Genomic DNA, 22,217 nt, shown 5'->3' with positions numbered 1-22,217 from the left:
TTTCACAGGTACAAATAAAGATAAAATACATATTAAGCAGCAGTTAAAACTGTTCACTTTGATTTCTTGAAGATTCATTTAGTATTAGTCCATCACTTAGAGGAGTGGTTTTCGAGTTCAGTTCTGGGATTCCCTTGGCTGCATTTTTTTTTGCTGGTCAAACTAGTTTCACAATCAAGAGTCATTTTGCCTTTAACAGATCTAACTGTTTAATTTGGTGGACCTTTTGTGCTTCTTCTCTCAATTTGCATTCAGAAAAGTGAAATAGTGTGATACTTGCTTTTATAAGAAACTTGGAAATACTTGTTATTTCGCCATAGTTTTAAGTTAATTTATAATTTTGTGGGATGTTTGCACCCATCCTAATGATGTCAAGTGCAGAATATATCTGGGCAAACAGCACTGAATGCTAAAAGGCTTCAGCTACTGCAGTGTCAGATCCATTAGTGCGGTAATTAGCAATAACAGCTTCATTAGCAATACTTGGAAAAGTGGAATGAAAGTCATGACGATGATCTTGACAAGTTAGAAAATGTACACTTTCTGGATCATTCAGGTGCTATTTTGGGAATTATTTGACTGTTTTGAAAGTTGGAATATTTACATTTTAGTTACTTCAATGTTTATTAAATATTTTTGTAACAATGAGTCATATACAAAAATAACAGATAATAAAAATTCTATTACAGTACATGTGCTAATAGATTACATTAAATACATGCTGTGTAAGAGGACTGTACAATAGCAGGTAGTTAAAAATGTAGTTCAGATGGGCTTGTGGTGGCACAGTAGCTTTAAATGACAGCAGATACCGATTCAAGTGATGTCAAAATGGCATTGACTGATACCCTATTGTTAGTTTTGGAAGGCCTCTGACTATCTGATTTCTTAAACATAGCATTTTTGAAAGAATAAAATACTGGAATGAAGTCTCATGATAAAATTGTTTAATTTTCCAGACCATGATGCAAATCGAGTCTGGAGTTGTGCCTGTAACTTAAAATGTCAGAAATAGTGAAACATTATGATGTGCAGATAATAAAGAAGATGTGAGGTTGTTGCTTGTGTAGCCTAAATTCTGAGTACATATTTGTTCACTCCATGCTTACAGAGTAAGGCGTAGATAACCTCTTTCCTCTTACATTCATTTCTAAATTAGTAACTTTTGTTCTTACTTTTCTGGTAAATTTACCTCAGGCAGCAGAAGAAGTGATGAACAGACAGTAAACCAGGGTGACTGCAGTAGGTTCTTTTTACATCAGATGAGAACATGCCTAAAATTAATTAGAAAAACATCACATTAGCCCCATGTTACATACATAAATGCTTGCTGCATTCCAATAAAAAATTACCAATCTCAGTTTTTTTTAATTTATGGAATGACACTAGAAGATAGAAACAGAGAAATAACAGCTTGCTTAATTAAAATAGAAGTCTAATTAAAACAAGAAAAAACCTGCGGCCACAGTGGGCCCTGGGACTGAATTTGAGAACCACTGACTTATAGCATCAATTGTCAAGTTAAAACTAGTTTGTTCATTTAAATAGTGCTCTTTCATGACATTCTGCTCCCTATGAGCTTTATCAGTACAAGCAAATATATTAAACAATAAGCAGTAATCTGGAAGCACAATATCAACAATTTGATCTATAATACCTTGCAGTCCTTGTGTCACGACTACATCTAATGAATGGCCAGAACTGAGAGTTGGCCAGTCTTAAAAGCTACTTAACTTCCATAGCTTCTAAGGCATTATCAACATGAAAGTTAAAATCAATAATTGAAAGATTCTTGAGATTCTAGACCAGGGGTCCTCAATCACAGTCCAACCCAATTGCTTAATAAGAAGCACTTATTTCTCAAGCAACACTTCTGCTTCATTTTAGATGTCTCGCTTGTTAATATTGTGAACTCTTATTGCTTATTTTAGTCTTAAATAACTGTATTCTTGGTGTTTAATTGCTCCTAATTATCAATAACATGCAAATGACAAAAGACACCAGCATTTCTCCATTTAGCTTGTTACCATTTACACCTATGTGTATTTATTGTGCATTATTTGGTTTAAGTAAATGCTTGGAAGGAAAGTGAAGAGAAAAAAGTGAAGGACTGAGAATTACTCATCCATTTTAGCCTTTGAATCATTTGGATGATATCCTTAGAAAGGGGAAGAAAATCTAGGATATAACATAGTAGAGTTAAAGCACTAACAAGCCATGAAATTAAATTACTGGCAAGAATTTCTTTCTAATGAAGCAACCAGGTTAGAACAAAAACCTGCAGCCACTGTGGCCCTCCAGGACTGTAAATGAGGACCCCTGTTCTAGACAATAATTTGGAGAGACAAGGCACAAAAGAGAGCGACTAATCTTTGATGCATTGTACATATTTGATTATGTTTTCAATTGTCTTTATTTGATGTCGATATATATGTTCGTGTAATTATGTACATTCAAATGTGACTACATTATTCTATTTAACTGTACACCTCATAAGATTTTAATTTTAATATGCAATTGTTTAAAGGGTTTTCCATTTATCCACTTCTTCTCATTTACATTTTGCACACTGATTGACACTGGTCACCTGTTCCTACCTATTTTGTCACATAGGTGATTTGGACCCCACTAATCAATCAATCAATCAATCAACATTTATTTATATAGCACATATTCATACAAAAAAAAGTAGCTCAAAGTGCTTTACAAAATGAATACAAAAATAGAAGACACAATAAAAAAATAAACATAAGTCAACATTAATTAACATAGAATAAGTAAGGTACGATGGCCAGGGTGGACAGAAAAAAAAAAAAAAAACTCCAAAAGCTGGAGAAAAAAATAAAATCTGTAGGGGTTCCAGACCACGAGACCGCCCAGTCCCCTCTGGGCAATCTACCTAACATTAGTCAAACAGTTCTCTTTGTATTTAGGGTTTTCATGGAAGGACCTGATGATGGTCACGTAGACTTCTGGCTTTCAGTCCATCAATGTTGGTGCATCATGATGCTTTGAGTAGGTGGTGGTGGCGCAGGCCGACCCCCCTAACTACAAGTACTGTAGAACTCTGATTTTCTCAGGTTGCCAATATGCAGTGATTGCCAACAGAGTCTGTCTGCAGACCCTGTGACATCATTTAGGGGTCTGTGACTGGAGGTCTGAAATGGAGAGCCTTGACACAGGGTAACGTGTGCATGTAAAGGTGGATCTGGATGCTCTCCATAAATTAATGAATATGGCTGCATGTCTCTAAAAAAGCTTAATATCATACATGAATGACTGTGCGAATTAAATTACAAAAGATAATTTATTATTTCTGCATAGTGTAAATCTCTTTAAATTTAGTTACACTGCAAATTCATTTAATCAGCTAATAACTAAAAAGTGTGACATCACAATTTAATATGCATACTTAAATATTTCTGTCACATATATTTATAGTTTAAAACTTGCCTAAATAGGTTTGTAAACGTAATCTTTTTATAGCACCTACTTTTTAAGTAAAAAAAAAATCAGTAGAATCTGGCAGCATAACTACAGAGGCAAACCTCTTTTCCAGCATTCGGGACCCTAGCATCGTTGCACAGAAATGAACACAGCACATTTAACATAATAGTATCTTTAGATATTAAAATGTGACATTGTTTCACATAAATATCCCAATACTGTAACAGTCAGCTGATTTCCCTGGAGAAGATTTGCAGGGCTGGATGCCTGATTGACTGGTGGCACAGGTGCATGAAGCGCTGCATAAGACAAGTCTTGGGAAGGTTTGTGTTACATTCTACAAGACCAGGAAGATTAAAAAATGATGGCATAGTCTTTTGGGGGAGAGAATAAATAGCAGCCCCATGCGAAAAATGAAAGTCTCTTTTGCCAGATTAAATAGAAAGAGCACAACAAAGTGGAAAGGTGATCTGAGATCCTAGATTTGCTACACAACAGGGGACTGGGCAATAGTAGCTGTATCATGTGCACATTTGTTATTTTACAAGGTTTCTCCAGCGGATGGTAACAATGGAAAAGTGCAACTAGTGATATAAGGCTTCCCAGGGTATTAACAGACTATTTGCCATTGTTAATTAAAGAAGCTCATCATTGACGTAACTACTATTTAGTGATTGTCTTAGACTTTCCATGTTCAGTGAGGAAAATAATTATTTGATTCCTTGCTGAATTTGTAAGTTTGGTCACTTATAAAGAAATGAACAGTCTCTGTTTTTTATTGTAGTTTCATTTTAATGGAGTGAGACAGAATATCAACCAAAAATCCAGAAAAAAACACATTACATAAAAGTTATACATTGATTTTCATGCTTTATGCACATAACGAATTGAAATCAGGAGTATCTGTAATTGATTGATTGTAATCTGTGTGCCACATTGGCACACAGCCAATCTGTGGGAGCCAGAATTCTGGCCTGGTTGTAGGGGATCAAATACTTATTTCACTCAACGACATGTAAATTAATTTATAACTTTTATGTAATGTGTTTTTTCTAGATTTTTGGTCTCTCTTTATTAAAATGAAACTACCATAAAATAAGAGTTTGTTCATTTATTTGTAAGTGAGCAAACTTATAAATTCAGCAGGGTATCAAATAATTATTTCTCTCAGTGTAGGTATCTGTTACAGTATATTTGACCATATTCTTGCTAATCTTGGTAGAGGGCTATCTTGAAAATGCAGCTAATACTCTCATGTTAAACATACAGTAATGTAATTAATACCAAGATGAAAAGACTTTAACACTCACTGAACAGTAGCTCAGCCCAATAACAGTCATATATCTCTCTATTATAAAAGAAAATTTTGAGACAAGACTATTGCCAAGAGATTTTTTCAAGTGCTGCCCAACACTCAACCATTTTAAACCACACTCATGGTCCTCTCACTTCTCATTTGTGTGAATGCTTTTGTCAGATACAGTTCCTGCGCTCTCAGCTCTCATAAATTTTTACGTTTTCCTCACTTTAATTTCCCAATAAAAGAAGACTTATTATGTCCAAATCTTATTGAAGAATTTCATCCCGAAGGGTTATCAACAGAAGACATGGGCAATCCTAGCACTGAGAAACAATGAAGCCATACGAATTAACACGAAAATCGTCTATCGGTTACATGGCAATTTGGTTAAATGTGCATCAATAGAATATGCTAAAACAGTTGTTGGTGATGGTGTGTAAGATGAAAACATTAACTTACAATATCCCATAGAATATCTACAACCGTTAACCATTACCGGTCTTCCACCTGCCAAATTACTGTTGAAAGAAGTCTGTATCATAATGTTGTTGCATAATTTATGTCTGAGTGATGGGCTATGCAATAGGACAAGATTAGTTGTATACAAAGTTTGAACAATTCTGACATGTAAAATTTTTTCCCATTGTTCTCTTGCTTTTGTGCGTGATGCGCTGGAAAAATAGACAAAATTATGTCTCTGGAAATAGTTAATGTTGATGGAGTACAAATGCCCCACCGCGTAGTAAATATCAGGGGAGATGGTGCTTGCTTATTCTCATCTATAGCTTATTTTGTGCATGAAACTCCATCTTTAGCGGTACAGATTCGGGCTGACATTGTACGACTTTGGACAGGCACTTGAGGGGATAAAAAAAAACAAGTTTTCGGGAGATGTTATGAATGGGCACTTTGATGTTCTCATTCCCTACACTTACATGCCTGATGTACACATGGAGCGCTCACAAATTGAGGATAAATGTCGGTCGCCTTAAAATGCGGGTGAGCCTAGTAATAATTTTATATTTGTAACGTCTAATATGTTTTACGCATATTTTCTCTTATTTTGTCTAATATATTGGGTAATACGAGTGTAATGGTGACTAAAGTGTGTTATTTCATGTCTAGAGGGCTCTAATAATGTTAAAAAACGTATTTAGAAGGTCGTAAACAGGTTTTCTATACTCTAACTGCAAAAATATTCGATTTATAAATAAAGAATCCTACTTCACGAAAATTCGTTTATCACGGTAGAGTCTGGAACGGATTAACCGTGATAAATGAGGGTTCACTGTACTGTAGCTACTGTTGTCTTGTCCTCTGTTGTGTAGCATATCTAGGTCTTGTGTTGAAGTGAGTAAAAGTGGTAGAGTGAGAGTTTTGGAATTAAAACAGTGCAGCTCGAGCTCTGTGGGTGTAGGTATGTGCAGCTGCAAAGCTTCTCGGCTACAGAATTGTTAATGAGGAAACTGGATGGTCACATTTGCATGTGAAGCCACATTCAGCCCGGCCAGTTCTTTAGTGAACTCACCTGCACCCACAGTCTATATAAACAGAAAGTATGACATAAGAAAGAAAGAAAGAAAGAAAGAAAGAAAGAAAGAAAGAAAGAAAGAAAGAAAGAAAGAAAGACAGGAGGTAAAATTGGATCGGATCGTGGATTGTGGAGAATGTTGGTGCAGAAGAGAGGAGGCGTGGCAGTTGGGAAAGAAGCCCTGGGTGGAGCATTGGAGCTCCGTGGGTAGGGTCTTGCTGAGCAATGGATTGAAACAGGAGCAGCCGATCACTCTGAGAAGTCTCACAGATGCCAAGTGAAGGCAGTGTGAGAAGGGAGCAGGGCTTGTGAGGGTTTCTACTAACGCCAAGGGATGGCAGTGGTGATGCAGGCCGTTAAAGGTTGACTGTAATGTCTGAATGTGTTTCTGCTTGCTGAGCACACCTTGTTGGGTGAGAAACAGAGATGTCATTTTTGAAGGGCGTACTGAGGCTCATGGGTTTTAAGGAAGAGATCCTGACTATTATTTTATTCTTGATTTTAGCCTATTTATGGAAAGTCTTTTTTATGGTATCTCCATAAAATACACAGTTTTTAATTGAATGTTTGTTTATTTAAGAAGATTCTGACCACACTTTATTGTTTGGACACTTTGAATAAAATGTACAATTTACTGTTAACACCAACCTCTTGTTGCTATGTGTCTTCATTTGCTGAAGTTCACATTAGTCTTTGACTATTGGTCCCTGGAATTCATGGAAGTAATGTCAGCTGTGGGCAACCTGGGTATCACAGTTCTCTTATCATTCCCATTATTTTGTTCTTTCCTTAAGATCTGCCAAAAAAAATCTCCTCTCTAAAAATCTCTGCCTGCATTCCTGAATCTATCAGGTCTTGTAAAATTTAGCGCAAACCTTCCAAAGACTTGCCTTTTGGAGCACTCTCTATACGCTGTCACACATGTGCGAGAAGGAGGCAGCTAAAGGGTCTGAGTAAGTGTAATAAAACATCCGACCAGGGAGCGGCGAAGTGCGCTGACTGTCTTTCTCAGTTCCCTACAGATCTTTCCCGAGAAATCCTGCAAGGTTCCAGCGCCTTAGAAGATGTCACTTCCGAAGCCTACCCCTTTGCTGACATCACTCCTGGTTGCGGCCATTTTGATGACATCACTTCTGGTTGCGGCTATTTTGATGATGTCATTTCCTCTCCAGACCTTTAAAGCCTCCATCTTGGGCTACTAGTGTGAGTTCTGTTTTGGACTCTGTGATATGCACATCATGCTTCTGATTTAAAACCCTTTTGCAGCTGGGAAAAACAATATAATAATTATAATTCATTAATTCATTACATTTATATAGCGCTTTTCTCAGTACTCAAAGCGCTATCCACACAGGGAGGAACTAGGATGCGAACCCGCAATCTATATACAGGTGGCTGCCCCAAAACTTTATGATGTCTTGGACTCTTAATTGTCACAACATGTATGACATACCACTGTCATTTTTAGGCATCTAGCTGTGCTCATCTTCAGGGCAAAGAGCTGGCTCCTATATTTCCATGAGATGATGTGTGACACAAGTATTATTTAACAACGGAGTGAATTTACATCTTAGTTGGTTAAATGCACATGCAAAATAACTAGTGTTTTAAGAGATTTCTGTTACTTTAACAAAGGCAGAAATGATAAACTCTCATTTGTTATTAAGGTCATATACTCGTTAGGTTTTTTTAGAGAAATGCAGCAACATTGATTTATTTATTTATGCTCAGTATCCATATCCACCTTTACATGCACAGATTACCCTGTTCCAGTTCTCTCCCTTTCAGACCTCCAGCTAAAGGCCCCTAAAATACATCACAGAGGGGTCTGTCCCTAGAGGTCTGCATTAAGACTCCTCTCATTGACAGTGCAAATCTACGTTCCTGGCAAAAAATATCATCCCAATCATATATATAGATATCAGTTTTGAGTAAAATCTCTGAAAGCCTATTATAAGCATATTTAAAAATAATAACTATTATATAAATATTTATGATATTTGGTAAAATACAAACTTATACAGCTATGCATACAGATCATTCTGGGAAAATGCTGATGTGTACAAGTAAATTTTCATAAATGTCTTGTAAACTGAATGTGATATTTAACTTTATAAGTTATACTTTAAAACCTTTTTATTTGACCCATGAGTATTTTTAATTTGGCTCAGAGGCTTCATTTAAAGCACATCTAAGTTGTTTTTTGTTTAAATTAGTTAAAAAGCCTTCAAGTGGTGAGAGACAATCCCAAATGAACAAAACCACAGAGATTAAGCAAATGATTGCAATAGTCTAAAATCCCTAATTGACAAAAAAACTAATTTAATTATATTTAGGATGTCTAGGCAACTCCAATCCTTGAATACCAAGTATTTCCAGGTTCTCAAAGTTCATGCAGTCAAAAAACTTTAGATTTTATCTAAGCAGAAATATTTTGATATTGTGCACTCATTCAGATCATAAAACCTGGCCGTCATTTTTAGTGATTTCAGTAGCACATTGGTTAGTGTTGTTGCCTTATGGACGCTAGGTTCAAGTTTCACACCCAGTCACTGTGTTTGTATGGTTTGCATTCTCTCCCTGTGTCTGAATGGGTTTTTCTCTAGCATCCTACTTTTTCTCACATGTTCCAAAGTCCTACGTGTTAGCCTTATTGGTGATTCTAACCTGGCACAGTGTGGATGTGTGTAAGTGCATGACTTCAGTGGATTTGGGTCTTTGTCCAGGGCTGACACCTGCCCTGAACCTACTATTTCAAGGGTCGGCTCTGTCCCTTGACAAGTTTGAAATGGATTAAGCAGGTTTGAGAACATTAAGTTATGTTAAAAGTTTATTATGCAAACAGGCTTTTTTTTGAGCAACAGTGTTTTTGAATTCTGACATTTTTAGATAATTGATTTCATACACCAAAGAAAGTGGGTTGTCATTCCTGATGTACAGCTAACAGTCAAAGGCTACAAGGTAAAGAAGAAAAAGATTTTTCCTATTAGGGCATTAAGGTGACATTGACAGAATGTTGATAAATAATTAATTCCTGAAAATTAGGATGTGCTCTAGCTCTGTTGATATATTTACAGTTAGGCTAATTTATCTTCTTTTCAGTATGCATACTTGTGATCCAAGTTTGCATATATACTTTTACATTTTTGGAGTTTATCATTCACTAGAGGTATCTCTCTGACCTTGGATATGGTTTGAAAGTCTGCCAGAATTTATTATGTTGGCTTCAGCAAATTGAAAGTAACATACTCATGTTTTGCTTTACAGGTAAGAAAAAATGTTTGACACATTATGAAAATATTAACTTGAAATCCAAAGAAGGCATTCAAAAGTATTTAGGCACTTAAAATTAGATATAAGGATTTTCCCTTTTGCAGGCAGCAGTGTGTGGTCTCTCATTTGTATCCAAGAATGACATGTGGAGAGCGAGAAGAATTTCAGTTTAAGAGCAAAGCTCGTAAATTGGCAAAGGTGACATTAAGCAAATTCATCCATCCATTATCCAACCCACTATATCCTAAATACAGGGTCATGGGGGTCTGCTGGATACAATCCCAGTCAACATAGGGTGCAAGGCAGAAAACAAACCCCCAGGCAAAGCCCTCACTCACTCACTCACTCATCACTAATTCTCCAACTTCCTGTGTAGGTGGAAGGCTGAAATTTGCCAGGCTCATTCCTTACAGCTTACTTACAAAAGTTAGGCAGGTTTTATTTTGAAATTCTACGCGTAACGGTCATAACTGGAACCTGCTTTCGCCCATATACTGTATGTGGCTATAGCCTGCAGCTCGGGCGCCGTGTAAGGCAGAGTTGCGTCTCGCATCATTACACCTCCCACATAATTGAGTGCTTCCCCATATAAGGTAAATATTCGCGGGTGAAGGACTGTGCTTAGCATATTCATAAGTGCAGCTACTGCGGAAACCAGTACATGTTCAGTCTCTCCCTGTGCATTTCCTGTGCAGCGAGCAAGAGAAAGAGAGAGCGCAACACACACACACACACAGGCAGCACGAGAGAGACAGACACACACACACAGTCAACGCGAGCACACACACACAGGCAGCGCAAGAGAGGATGGCAGCGGGACAAATAGTGACACACAAGTAGTGTGACACACACACACACAGAGGCAGCGAGAGAGAGAGCGACACACACAGCGCGAGAGATGGATACAGACACACAGGCAGCGCGATTGAGAGCTGGACGCATTAAAGTAGGAAGGCAGTTAAAGAATGCACTGGTCTTGATTTTGTTTTCACTTCTGTTTCCAGCGATCTGTTCATAGCGTGCATTGTTGAAATGTTATTTTTCTTGGTGGTTTATTAAATTACGGACTTTTTCAAATGTCCATTTTTTTCCCTGTGCTTAAAACTTTTAAAAAAAGTGCTTTTAGCCAGCGGTTGGTCGCGCTATAGCGCGAACTATTGCAGTGTCAGTTTTCTCTGTTGTTCAAAGTTTTCTCAGTGTTATTCAATATTTTTACTATTACGCTGTGCATTCTATGGTATAATTTTATTTGTGCTTAAAAACTAAAAAAATATATATTTACATAGAGTTTGTATGGTCTGGAACGGATTAATTGTATTTACATACAATCCTATGGGGAAAATTGCTTCGGTTCACGACAAAATCGGTTTACGAGTTTTGGAACGAATTATGGTTGTGAACCGAGGTTACACTGTACCGGAAATGCCTATTAAACATCTTAGATTCACGAGTAGCGATTTTAATGGTGAGATGTCTATCGAGGTGATCACTGTAATATTTATATGTCATTTAAATGTATTATTATCAGTCATGGTTTAGGCACCTATGTCATCAGGAAGGCATCAGAAAAAGGGACCTCAAGGTTACTATTATGGAAGTTAATTTAGAGCACGGATGCCGTGAATGTCAGAGCTGTAATAAATAAAGTTCTCTTGCATACTTTAAAAGAAAGTCTCGCCATCATTTCAGTTATCACAATTTGTGAAAACAACACATAGTATAAAAATTTAAAATCAGTACTTTGCCGCATATATATATGTACATATATATATATATATATATGTACATATATATATATATATATGTAGACAGTAATCAGTAGCAAAGGGTGGCTATTTTGAAGAAACTAGAATATAAAACATGTTTCAGTTATTTCACCTTTTTTTTTTAAGTACATAACTCCACATGTGTTCATTCATAGTTTTGATGCCTTCAGTGAGAATCTACCAATGTAAATGGTCATGAAAATAAAGAAAACACATTGAATGAGGAGGTGTGTCCAAACTTTTGGCCTGTACTGTACTGTATATACAGTGCATCCGGAAAGTATTCACAGCACATCACTTTTTCCACATTTTCTTATGTTACAGCCTTATTCCAAAATGGATTAAATTAATTTTTTCCTCAGAATTCTACACACAACACCCCATAATGACAACGTGAAAAAAAGGTTACTTGAGGTTTTTGCAAATTTATTAAAAATAAAAAAACTGAGAAATCACATGTACATAAGTATTCACAGCCTTTGCTCAATTCTTTGTCGATGCACCTTTGGCAGCAATTACAGCCTCAAGTCTTTTTGAATATGATGCCACAAGCTTGGCACACCTGTCCTTGGCCTGTTTCGCCCATTCCCCTTTGCAGCACCTCTCAAACTCCATCAGGTTGGATGGGAAGCGTCAGTGCACAGCCATTTTAAGATCTCTCCAGAGATGTACAATCGGATTCAAGTCTGGGCTCTGGCTGGGCCACTCAAGGACATTCACAGTATTGTCCTGAAGCCACTCCTTTGATATCTTGTCTGTGTGCTTAGGGTCGTTGTCCTGCTGAAAGATGAACCATCGCCCCAGTCTGAGGTCAAGAGCGCTCTGGAGCAGGTTTTCATCTAGGATGTCTCTGTACATTGCTTCAGTCATCTTTCACTTTATCCTGACTAGTCTCCCAGTCCCTGCCGCTGAAAAACATCCCCACAACATGATGCTGCCACCACCATGCTTCACTGTAGGGATGGTATTGGCCTGGTGATGAGCGGTGCCTGGTTTCCTCAAATTGTGATGCCTGGCATTCGCACCAAAGAGTTCAATTTTGTCTCATCAGACCAGAGAATTTTGTTTCTCATGGTCTGAGAGTCCTTCAGGTGCCTTTTGGCAAACTCCAGGCGGGTTGCCATGTGCCTTTTACTAAGGAGTGGCTTCCGTCTGGCCACTCTACCATACAGACCTGATTGGTGGATTGCTGCAGAGATGGTTGTCCTTCTGAAAGGTTCACCTCTCTCCACAGAGAGGTGATATATATATCCATATATATTGTGGACTCGGACCCGGGCACACACAGACGGACATCATAAGTTCACCACACACCCTTTATTTACAATATATTTACAATCAGTGCACTCCCAGTGCCTCTTGCACCATTCCCCCGATGTCCAGGCCTCACAGTCTTTGTGCCTCTCTCTTGGCCGCCTCCCGTCCTCTCTCTAGCTCCGTCCTCTTCCACCCGACTTCCGCTCTCGACTGAAGGGAGGCGGCCCCTTAAATAGGAACCCGGATGGGCTCCAGCTGCTCCCCGGCACTCCTCCGTAGACACGCCCCAGTGTGGCGGAAGTGCCGGCTGCGCACCCGGAAGCCGTCTGGGTGCCCCCTGTCGTCTTCCCAGCACTTCCTGGTGTGGCGGAAGTGCTGGGCTCCAGGGATATGCAGGCATTGGGGCGCCGCCTAGCGGTGGCCACTGGTCCCTACAGGGCTGGGCTTCCAAGCCCTGTAGCTGAGGCCCCCAACATAACCAGGACGGATGCCCCCTCGCGGTCTGGAGCCTGGGACGCCATGAGGGACCGGATGTGGGTCTGCGCCCACCCTGGATCACGAGGGGGTCGCCTTCCTGGTTGCTTTGGGGGCCACGGGTACAGGGCATGGAAACTCCACCCTGTAGGGGCCCGTGGTCACCGCCAGGAGGCGCCCCAATGCCTTGGGGACCTGTTACCCCAGCACTTCCGCCACACTTCCGCTGAGGCGTGGCTAAAGGAGGAATGCCGGGAACACCTGGGGCTCATCCAGGTCTTGTATAAAAGGGGCCGTCTCCCTTTACTCAAGGCTAGAGTCGGGTGGAAGAAGGACGAGGCAAGAGAGGAGAGTGGAGGCGGCCCGAGAAGAAGGCATTTGTGGCCAGGACTGTGTTTGGGGTTTGTGCACTATTTTGGACTGGGTCTGAGTGACCATACTTGTATATATTTGTGTAAATAAACGTGTAGTGACTTGATGAACAACATGTCCACCTGTCTGTGTCTGGGTTGGCTCCACATCTGGCGTAGTCGGCAGGATGCTTCGCCTGTTTCAAGGCGGGGACCTGAATTAGAAAATTTTGTTGTGGACTGCCCGGCACAGCAGGGGACCCCACCCACGTACCACGGGTGCTGCGTGCACACAGCCCCGCGGGGTAAACCCCATGGACCACCAGGAGTCCGCAGGAAGGCCATATTTCCCTGATGTGGGTGGGCGGCGTGCCTACCAGGAGTGCAGCGGTCTCCAATGAGCGCGCCATTGCTGGAGGCGCCCGGGACGGCATGGCGTCGAGAAAGGCCACGCCGAGGAGGTGTCCTCGGTTTGACGAGTCCGGGGAAGTGAGTTCCCTGCCTAGTGGCAGCCGGCCCGTGGGGGCCGGGCGTGTTTTCTTCTTTCCAGGCAGGGACTTCCGGACCCACGCCAGTGGCAGGCGATGCTGGTCTGCGGGCTCCGGCAGCACGGCGGCAGCCGCGAGGGCTGCGGAGGAGGAGACGCTGCAGCTCGAGAGGCGCTGGCAACAGCAAGGCTGCCGGCAAGCACGTCGCCGCCACAGAAGGGGACCAGAAGTCCCTCCCCCTGATAGGCAGGCGATTGGACGGTGTGTCTTGTGTGCCAGCCGATGACTGCAGAGAGGCGGGACCAAGGAATGTCCATCACGGGCAGGAAGGAGACCCGATTGGGCCGGGGGAGAAGGCCCACAGGAAGTGCCCGGCGTCGGAGGCTGACAGACAGGTAGGCTCCGCGTTAAGTTAACTTCCTGTCTTTGCCGGCTGCTCTGGCGGAGCTGGAGGTGTGCCTTCAGCCCGCGGAGCATTTATTACAGATGCTACGTGCCCTCCGGGCTGATGTGCTGGTACTGGAGAGGAAGGCGCTCGCGGCGCTGAAGACGTTAGCGACAACGGGACGTCGCGATGCTGGAATCTCCAGCCGGGGAGGTATGGCGGAGACAGTGAGTACAACCGACTCCATACAGCATGCAGGAGGGTCTGCTGAACATGGCTGTGATGTTAAGGATCAGCTTCAAGTAAGCAGCCCTCCGACAGGAGGTGCGGCGCAACGGGCTGCGCGTGCGGCGAAGGGGGAGTCCGTGAGGACGGTGCCTGGACACGGGCTGCTGAGTGCCCCGGGTCCTAGCGCCCTCCACCCCGAGTCGGCTGCGGCCTCGCGCCACACTGTAGGGACGCAGACGAGAAAGAGGCTCTTTCTTTGCAGTATGGAGTCTCAAACCGTTGGGGCGTCCCAGAGTGACAGGAGGAATGGCAGGCTGGGTGCTGGTTCCTCCGATAGGTTGGGACGCGGTGCTGGGGGCACGCCTCCGGGTCCTGGCCGCCCTCTGCGGGGACAGAGGGAATCCCTCAGGCTGGCGGAGAGAGCGCAGGCGGTGCCGGCGATTCCATCGTTAAGAGGGACATGGAAGCAGCGGAGAGGGTGCCGAACAGGCAAGTGCCGGGGTGCAGATTGGAAGGGGGGACGCTGCCTGTGTGGCACAGGAAGGGTGCCTTGGCAGCGGTTCTGCCCCTGTGTTGTTCTCTTTTGTAGGGACGGACCCCAGGCGAGCAGTAGGACCCTCTTCGTTGGGGACCTGCCCTCTGATGTCGGACCGTCTGCGGAAGGATCTCTCTGCTGGTGCGCGGGTGCCGCCACGGCTGGAGGAGGCTGCAAGGGAGCAAGTGACTCTGACCAAAGGGGCGCGGAGGCCTCAGAGGGGGTGCCGAATGAGGAGGCCCCAGGGTGCCGGTAAGAGGGGGGAGCGCAACCTGTGCGAGGCGCAGGGGAGCACCAAGTGGTGGTGCTCAGGCCGTGTCTCCGCCCCTGTCCCTGCTTGGAGAGCGGGGCCGGACCCCGGCTATCCTGGATTAGGACCCGCTTCGGGGCTGCGCTGCCCTCGCGGGACGGGTCGCTCTTTCCCCCGAGTGGTCTCCGCTGGCTGTGGGGCAGTGTCAGGGATGCCAGGGGCCATGACCCGGCCGGGACGCCATGAGGGACCGAATGTGGGTCTGCGCCCACCCTGGATCACGTGGGGGTCGCCTTCCTGGTTGCTTTGGGTGCCACGGGTACAGGGCATGGAAACTCCACCCTGTAGGGGCCCGTGGTCACCGCCAGGAGGTGCCCCAATGCCTTGGGGACCTGTTACCCCAGCACTTCCGCCACACCAGGAAGAGCTGGGGAAGAATTAGGAGAGCTGCGCAGCCGGCAGAGCACACTGGAGAGGAGGAATACCGGGAACACCTGGGTCTCTTCCGGGTCCTGTATAAAAGGGGCTGTCTCCCTTCATTCAAGGCTAGAGTCGGGTAGAAGAAGGACGAGGCAAGAGAGGAGAGTGGAGGCGGCCCGAGAAGAAGGCATTTGTGGCCAGGACTGTGTTTGGGGTTTGTGCACTATTTTGGACTGGGTCTGAGTGACCATACTTGTATATATTTGTGTAAATAAACGTGTGGTGGTTTGATGAACAACGTGTCCGCCTGTCTGTGTCCGGGTTGGCTCCACAATATATATATATATATATATATATATATATATATATATATATATATATATATATATATATATAGTAGTAATAAATAAAGAGTCCTTTCAAATAGAAAAAGTTTTGGGGTTTTATCCCCGTATATTGTCGTCCAGACAACAATGAAAAGAATGATCCAAATATGACTTTTTCAGTACACAAATGAATGAAATGCTGTAACAAAATGGCGTTTATATAGAAGATGGGATGATGGGAGGAAGTGGTTGGCAGGAAGTGACGATTGGAGGCGGGACCACGGAACCAACGTCACCAGGAGCAGACTGAAGTAATCGAGTGGGAACCGAAGTGACGTCACCAGATGGAAACCAGAAGTGACGTCATCGTGGCCATTTTGGATTTGTGATTTTGAAACTGTTTTACTTGTCTTCCGGTTTTCTGTAGATAGAAAGAGAGCCAGGTAAGCACCACGTGATAAACCCTTGTCTCGCGAGATTTCACTCACCTTTAGGCTCTTTGACTGCCTCCAACTCGCACGTGTGTGACAATATATATGTCACAACTTTTGTTTCCAGTTTGTCTGTGCAAATGTTTTTTGCTTCTTTCTTCCATGAAGACAACAGAAGTGTCTTGGAAACATTATTATAATTATTTCACAGGGTTATTATTTTATCTTTTTTTTCCTTTACGGCTTGTTTTGGATCATAAGTATGTGTTCAAATTAGCCACACAGTAATGTGCTGCCATTTATCCAATGGCAGTACTCAATATTCTCATTATGTTCAGCTAATGTACTCCTTAAGTGAAAGTACTGCAAGATTTTTGTTGCTTTTTTTGATGTATGCAGGGTGGAGTACTGGCCAGGTCGTAATATCATGCATGCCCAAACATGTGTGCACACAGCACTGTTATGTCACACTGGCCTCTCAAAGCATCATGGGACACTGTGAAAAAAATGTTTGTCTAAGCTAGCTGCAATGTCGGTTTGCAGGAAGATATTTGAGAAAGTCACCAGTGAATACAGTATATTTGCAGCTGTAAGATATGGCCGACCATTCATCCCAGCCAATACCCCCAAGCCGCCAGGTGGAGCTCTCCTTGCAACATGGAGGTCCCCAGAAGACCAGCAGGGCATCATGGACAATGGGGTTTTTATGCACAGCCCTGCTGGATGTCATGGGGGCCACAGGTGGGAGCTGCAGGGAGGACCGAGGGCTTCTTCGTGCCCTGTGACCCGGAGGTTCGTCATAGGAAGAGCGACGGACTTCCGGGTTGAAGAAAAGGACTATTTACCCGGACCCAGAAGGAATAAAGACTTGTGGACTGTTGGGCAGAAACACCTCCGGGTCAGGGAGTATAAAAGGACTATGGGAACTCCCAGACAACGAGCTGAGTTGGGAGGCAGGGTGGCTAAGTGTCTGGGAGTTTGGAGGATTGGTTTATTTGAGAATTGTTGGTTTATTAGAGAATTGTGGAGAGGAACGTGCTTTGTGCACATAATTATTAAAATAAATAATAATTGGACTTTTATCTGGTGTTTGACGTGTGGTCTGAGGGTACAAGGGTGCGAGCAAGCCCTTAATCTGTCACACAGCAAAAAACATTTCATTTAACACTAGAATTACCAGAGCCTACGAAAAAAACTCGTAGATCCGTCCCACCTTAAATCGCTTCTTAAAACCATTCACAGCTCTCCACCAGTGTCTTAGCAGCCGGCTATTCCATCCCCCCACCGACTTAGAACGTGCACAAACTTCTCCCAGCTCATGCCTTGATTGATTTTCTGGGAGTGAAGTGGAGTTTTAGAGTGGAAATAATAGATCCTTATTTGGAACTCACGCATTTCATATGTGTTCCGTTTCAATAGTAATCTGTGTAAACGCATTTTTAAAACAGCAACGTTTTTCATATTCTAGTAGTAAATGACAAAATGTAGGCATAAACTATATAATGTATGAAAACTGAAGTCCAAATATCAAAGAAACAGTTTCACAAAAGGTACAAATATAACAGAACAAATGCGCTTTTATTCTAAAGTGTAACTGCAGAAAAAGAAGCCGCCTTAGCAGGCCATACTGACGCATAACACTAGAATTACCAGAGCCTACGAAAAAACTCGTAATTCCGTCCCACCTTAAATTGCTTCTTAAATCCCTTCACACCTCTCCGCCAGCGTCCTTTGTCCTCTAAATGTGCTGATAAAGAGAAGCTAGGAGCAGCCGGCTATTCCATCCCCCACCAATTTAGAACGTGCACGAACTTCTCTCAGCTCATGCCTTGATTGAGTATCTGGGAGTGAAGTGGAGTTTTAGAGTGGAAATAATAGATCGTTATTTGGAACACACGCATTTCATGTCTGTTCCGTTTCTACAGTAATCTGTGTCAACACATTGTTAAAACAGAAACGTTTTTTATATTCTAGTAGTAGATGACAAAATGTAGGCATAAACTATATAATGTATGAAGCCTGAAGTCCAAATAGCAAAGAAACATTTTCATAAAAGGTTCAAATATAACACAACAATTGCGCTTTTATTCAAAAATATAACTGCAGAAACAAAAAGCCGCCTTATCATGAGACATTGACAGCACTTTATTATAACTGCCTCCGTGGTGCAATAAAATCAGTTCTCTCCTTGGAATCAAAAGGTCGTGAGTTCGATCCTGCACCACTCTGTTTTGAGAAGTAAACTGCTCTTAGTCTTACTATTTTAGAATAAAAGCATACATTTGATTTCAGTCTGTAACAGCCGGTGCAATTTATGATCCTTGTAAAGGTTAGCTTTTTTTTTATTCACTTTTCATTCTCTCAGTCGCGTTCAGAATCAATCCATACAACCCCATCTGACACGGCTGTTTTCACTAAAGACGCTATAGCTCTGCAGTGTACCACGATGCATACTAACGCCCATCCCCACCCACGGGTTCTGACACACAAACGCTGGCGAAGCTGCCTTCTTCGTATCTCACCTTCACTTGATTTTCGTTTTATTGAGTGTTCCTGCCAGTCCCCGCATGTTGCTGTATGCTGTTTCTTTTGTACTCCAGGACATGCAGAGGAAAGAATGGTAAAGAGCAGTAACTTCGGCGCTATATGCAATCATCAGACACTCCCCATCTGCCCGTGTCGTTCAAACACAGGAACATATATTGGTGTAAAGTATAACAAAAGTGCACTTTTATTCAAGTGCACTTTTTCCATCGCCTTTTCCTGTAAGAAGCAATGTACACACTTCTCTCTATGCTGTGGTTTCTATTACACACCTGAAAGAAAGAGACAATACATGTGAAAATATCATCGCACTAATGCAATATTATTTGAAAACGAACAGCGTCAGATCGGGTGTGAATTTATGCAGGAACTGGAAATTCTCTGATGCGGGACCTTCCCCCAGGGAAGAAAGTACAGTGTCAGGTGCTCATTCAGTGTAATAGGAACCATAGCACAGAGAGTTGTGTGCACTGCAACAAGTACACGTGTCGTAAATGTAGGAAGGACGGTCCTTGGGTGTGTGGGAACTGTTAATATTTGAATGTGATGATTTTATATAGCACGGAATGAAAATCAGCACTTCTTAGCATTGCACCATGCAAGCTGTCGTATCAATCGCCTACTGTAACTTGCTTTCTTTTTCTTCGGTTATACAGATAGTCTTGAATAAAAGTGCACTTGTTTTGTTTGCGAAATGAAGTGTCTGCATGCCCTTTTCGTGGCATTACATGTGAATTTTTTGAGCATGCCCGTTTGAGCATGCTCAAACACAGGAACATAAGTTGGTGTAAAAGTATAACAAAACAACGGGCAGATGGGGAGTGTCTGATGATTGCATATAGCGCGAAGTTACTGCTCTTTACCATTCTTTCCTCTGCATGTCCTGGAGTACAAAAGAAACAGCATACAGCAACATGCGGGGACTGGCAGGAACACTCAATATATCTGAATAAAAAGAAAATCAAGTGACGGTGAGATAAGAAGAAGGCAGCTTCAACAGCGTTTGTGTGTCAGAACCCTTTGGGGGGGTGCGTTAGTATGCATCGTGGTACACTGCAGAGCTATAGCGCGTCTGTGTGTGAAAACAGCCGTGTCAGATGGGGTTGTATGGATTGATTCTGAACGCGACTGAGAGAATGAAAAGTGAATTAAAAAAAAGCTAACCTTTACAAGGATCATAAATTGCACCGGCTGTTACAGACTGAAATCAAATGTATGCTTTTATTCTAAAATAGTAAGACTAAGAGCAGTTTACTTCTCAAAACAGAGTGGTGCAGGATCGAACTCACAACCTTTTGATTCCAAGGCAAGAACTGATTTTATTGCACCATAGAGGCTGTTATAATAAAGTGCTGTCAATGTCACATGATAAGGCGGCTTTTTGTTTCTGCAGTTATATTTTTGAATAAAAGCGCAATTGTTGTGTTATATTTGAACCTTTTATGAAAATGTTTCTTTGCTATTTGGACTTCAGGCTTCATACATTATATAGTTTATGCCTACATTTTGTCATCTACTACTAGAATATAAAAAACTTTTCTGTTTTAACAATGTGTTTACATAGATTACTGTAGAAATGGAACAGACATGAACTGTGTGTGTTTCAAACAACGATCTATTATTTACACTCTAAAACTCCACTTCACTCCCAAAAAATCAATCAAGGCATGAGGTGAGAGAAGTTCGTGCACGTTCTAAGTCGGTGGGGGGATGGAATAGCCAGCTGCTTGCAGCCTGAGTTTATCAGCACATTTAGATGACAAAAGACGCTGGTGGAGAGCTGTGAATGGTTTTAAGAAGCGATTTAAGGTGGGACGGATCTACGAGTTTTTTCGTAGGCTCTGGTAATTCTAGTGTTAATTGAGCACTTGATGTTATATTAATTGTATGTTCTTTCTCTCTTACTAGTACTGCACTACTGACTCTAATCTGTGAGGGACATGCAAACAATTATTATATTATGTGCACATGGTAATCCACTCTTTCTAGCATAAAATATAGAACATCTGTTGAAAGTTAATGATCAGTTATTCTACTCAGTTACAGAATGTAAAAAACAATATATCCAATAATAGGAACTTTCCGAGAAACTACTAAAGTTTACAGACTATGAGAACTGGCCCTGAATGGACACAGTCCATCACATTAACCTCCATGGTGATGAAGTCTCTGGAGAAACTGATCATGGTCCACATTAACCACAAAATCCTTGATACACTGCTTCCGCTGCAGTTTTCATAGCAGCATGACTGATCTGTGGATGGTGCCATCTCTCACAACTTACCCACTGCTCTGGGACATCAAGAAAAGAAAAACACATATGTCAGGAAACTCATCGATTACGCAAGTGCCTTTATCACAAGGCCGCTGTAGGTGAGGATTGACAGCATGAATTCCTTCAGACTGTTCACCAACATCAGTGTTCTGCACATCTGCTGTCTCAGTCCACTACTATACCGTCTATTCACCTATGACTGTGTAGCCAAGCATGAGGGAAACAGCATTATCAAATTTGTGGATGACACCACTGTGATTGACCTCATAAGCAGCAATGACAAGGCTGCCTACAGAAGGGAAGTAAAAGACTTAACTGTATGGTTGTCATGACAATTCCTCTGTCAACAAGACAAAAGAAGTTATTGTTCATTTCAGGAAGAACAAAAGCGATGACACTCTACTCCAGGTCAATGACTCCCACATCCAGATCTGCTTCAGGTTCCTGGGTGTACATTAACTGCCTTTCATGGTCTGTCAAAACCATCTTCATCCTCAAAAGGCCCAGCAAATGCTCTTTTTTCTGCAAAGATTTTTGAACTTTGTGGTGGGAATCAAAACCTTGATGAACTTCTACCACTGCATTATTTAAAGCATCCTGACCAGATGCATGAGTGCAGTTTGGTAATCTGACTTGCCAGGATTGTAAGCTCCTCCAAAGGACTGCTATATTATCTCTATAATCATTGTGGCAGACATTATACGGTTTCCTAAAATCTACTCCATCCAATGTCTGATAAAGCCTAAACCCATCATCTCTGATGCCAGTCATCCAGCTTATCCAATTTTCATTCCTGCCTTCTGGAAAGCTGTACCACTTTACCTTCCCTGTATTGTACCCACCTACTGATTTATGTCTAATTCTACTGTATGTTACATTTGTATTGCCATCTGCATATTACCTGCTTTTGCTATTTGCACATATCTTTTTTTGTTTT

This window comes from Polypterus senegalus, chromosome 3 (genome assembly GCF_016835505.1).
Source record: "Polypterus senegalus isolate Bchr_013 chromosome 3, ASM1683550v1, whole genome shotgun sequence".
Lineage (NCBI taxonomy): Eukaryota > Metazoa > Chordata > Cladistia > Polypteriformes > Polypteridae > Polypterus > Polypterus senegalus.
This window is presented reverse-complemented; position numbering follows the sequence as displayed.